Source organism: Elephantulus edwardii, unplaced genomic scaffold (assembly GCF_000299155.1).
Source record: "Elephantulus edwardii isolate Elephantulus edwardi_28Jun2011 unplaced genomic scaffold, EleEdw1.0 scaffold00457, whole genome shotgun sequence".
NCBI lineage: Eukaryota > Metazoa > Chordata > Mammalia > Macroscelidea > Macroscelididae > Elephantulus > Elephantulus edwardii.
Window position 1 is genome coordinate 282,888 of NW_006400207.1, and position 3,193 is coordinate 286,080.

Below are 3,193 nucleotides of genomic sequence, written 5' to 3' on the forward strand. Positions count from 1 at the left end.
AGATTCACCCTGGAAAGGGTTAAACCAGGCTGCTCCTTGGAGGCAAGGATTCTGAGGCTTCATCTGACATATTTTGATTATGTTGTAAGGAGAGACTGGTCCTTGGGTGGAGGGCAAGCTCAGGGGGGGAAGGCCCTCTAGGAGATGGAATGATTCGGTGACTGGGGTAATCAGATGGGTGTGTTGGAGACAGTGAGATTGACACAGGACAGAGCAGAGTGTAGGGCTGTTGTATATAGGGTCGTTATGAATCCCAAGCGACTGGACGGCACATAACAACAACAATAACAACATTGCTATTATAAACAAATATCTTTAGTTCTTTTCTTTATGTTTTATTCACATTTAAAAATACGGAATGCTTCAGGAATTTGCAAGTCATCCTTGCACAGGGGCCATGCTAATCTTCTCTGTATCGTTCCAATTTTAGTATATGTGCTGCTGAAGTGAGCACAAATATCTTTAGTTGTTAACATTTTATTTGTATGATATAAAGTGACTTGTCTTTGACAAGCATTTGAATCCCAAAATATTGACAGTAACTGGAAGAAGGGTATTTTATCGTAATCCTAACGAAAACAAAATACTGCCATGGAGTTGATCCTGACTAATAGCAACCCTCCACAAGATTCTGAGATTGTCAGTCTTTATGGAAAGAGAATGTCCATCTTTCTCCTGTGGAGCAGCTGGTAGATTTGAACTACTAAACTTGCCAGCACAACATATTTGCACCATGCTACCAAAGTGCCTTCTTAGCATAACAGGTAATCAGTACTGTTCTGGTTTACTGCCGCTGATTCAGCTCTCAATTCATGGTAATCCCGCACACAACAGTATGAAATCCTGTCCAGTCCTATGCCCTCCCCAAAATCAGTTGCATAAATTATTGTGATCCTTAGAACCCATGAGTTTTCATTCACTGACTGATGTTCTGAAACAGCCAGGCCTTTCTTCCTACTCTGGAAACTTTTCTTAACCTGTTACTCTGTTCAGCATCACAACATGTAAACTACTAATGACAGATGGTGGCTGTGCAGGAGGTTCATGATTGATATTGAACCTGTATCTCTCACATAGAAGATAATTCTATCAGAAAATCACCATTTTATTTGGGCTGGATCAACAGAACCAAGCATCCTGAGATGGGACTCCTTCAATGTTGCAATCATTCTCCAAATAGATTGTTACTTAGGATATAGAACACATAATGATTTGCCACAACAAAGGCTGCGTTCATAGGGTATGATATGCAGCAGCTAAATTAGCATTAGAACATATTTTGTAGCAGACTGGTGGCAATTATACTGGATCTCTTTATTATAAAAATGAATGCACTCAATTAAAAGTTATATTCAAACTTATTACTGTTAAATTGGAACCAACTCACAGCTGACCCGCAAGTGGGTTTTCGGAGGCTATTAAACAGCAAAAGAGGCTGATGCAAGAACCTAGTCAGTTGTGAGAGCGATATTGGTAGGAATGGCGTTGCCGCCGAGGCCTGGGTCTGAACTGTCTGACTTCCTGTCCTTGCCGAGCCCACTAGATCTGCAGCCATGTCCGGGAAAGAGATGATCTTTGATCCTCCTATGAGCAAGAAGTAAAAGAAGAAGCAGCAGCCTTCTTAATGTTAGGTGAAGAAGGAGATGCCCAAACAGAAGAAACCCACCCCTCAGAAACAAAAGAAGTGGAGCCAGAGCCAACTGAGGACAAAGATGTGGAAGCTGATGAAGAGGACAGTAGGAAAAAAGATACTTCTGATGATCTAGATGACTTGAACTTTTTTAAACAAAAGAAAATAAACAAAAAAGGTACTTGATATTGGTGAAGCCAAAGAAGGTGTAAAGGATCTTAAGATTGAAAGTGATGTTCAAGAGTCAGCTCAACCAGAGGATGACCTTGACATCATGCTTGGCAATAAAAAGAAGAAAAAGAAGAACGTCAAGTTCCCAGATGAGGATGAAATACCTGAGAAAGATGAAGCTTTAGAAGATGAAGACAGCAAAAAAGATGATGGTATCTCATTCAGTAATCAATCAGGCCCTGCTTGGACAGGCTCAGAAAGAGACTACACATATGAGGAGCTACTGAACCAAGTGTTTAACATCATTAGGGAAAAGAACCCAGATATGGTTGCTGGAGAGAAAAGGAAATTTGTCATGAAACCTCCAGAAGTCATCTGAATAGGAACCAAGGAAACATCTTTTGTCAATTTTACAGATATCTGTAAACTATTATATCGTCAACCCAAACATCTCCTTGCATGTTTATTGGCAGAACTGGGTACAAGTGGTTCTGTAGATGGTAACAACCAACTTGTAATCAAAGGAAGATTTCAACAGAAACAGATTGAAAATGGCTGGAGAAAGTATATCAAGGAATATGTCACCTGTCATACATGCCGATCACTGGACACAATCCTACAGAAGGACACCCAACGTTATTTCTTATAGTGCGAAACTTGTCACTCTCAAGATTCTGTTTCCAGCATCAAAACTGGCTTCCAGGTTGTCATGGGCAAGCGAGCACAGTTCTGTGCCAAAGCTAACTAATGTGCTAATCACCACTGATTTTCAAAGTGTGTTGTGAAGATTTGGCTGGACAGGTTTACCACCAGAGTGGATATACCATTGTATTAAAAGCAAGATAGAAAACTGCCAGATTCTTTGGCATGTGGAATCCTTGCAAGATACCGATCCTCAAGCTGTTGACATACTCATTGCCTACCTTAACAACTGTCAGAGAAACGTGATGGGGTAAGGAGGTGCTTTTTAAAAACCGTTCATAGATTTCTGTAAAATGCAAGATAAATTAAAAGTTATTATAACAGTGAAAATAAAAAAACAGCAAAAGAGGCTATTTACTGCCCATCTTTCTCTCAAGGAGCCCCTGGTGGATTTGAAATGCCACAGAGGCAGCACCTCTGGGTTAACAGTGCAATTCAATGCCAAAATTATGTTATCAAGTTTCCTAAAAGTTCTATTAGCAAAAATACGTGACTTACACTAGCTTTGAGAAAAGACAAAGGCTTTTCAGGCAAAATAGCTATGACTAAGTAAGTAGAAATATCTACCTAGAAAAGCCTATTGTTAAAAAATCTTTTTCATGTCATTTTTAGTTTTCATTAAAACTGAGAACACAGTCAACTTGGACCCCCTTTATTGATGAGTCATGTTTACACAAAGTGGAAGTTACA

At 39.7% G+C, this 3,193-nt stretch overlaps 1 pseudogene; it reads left to right on the forward strand.

Annotated features, from left to right (window-relative positions):
* Positions 1-1,523: 1,523 nt before the first annotated feature.
* On the forward strand, positions 1,524-2,549 carry LOC102858080 (annotated as a pseudogene).
* The last annotated feature ends 644 nt before the right edge of the window (positions 2,550-3,193 follow it).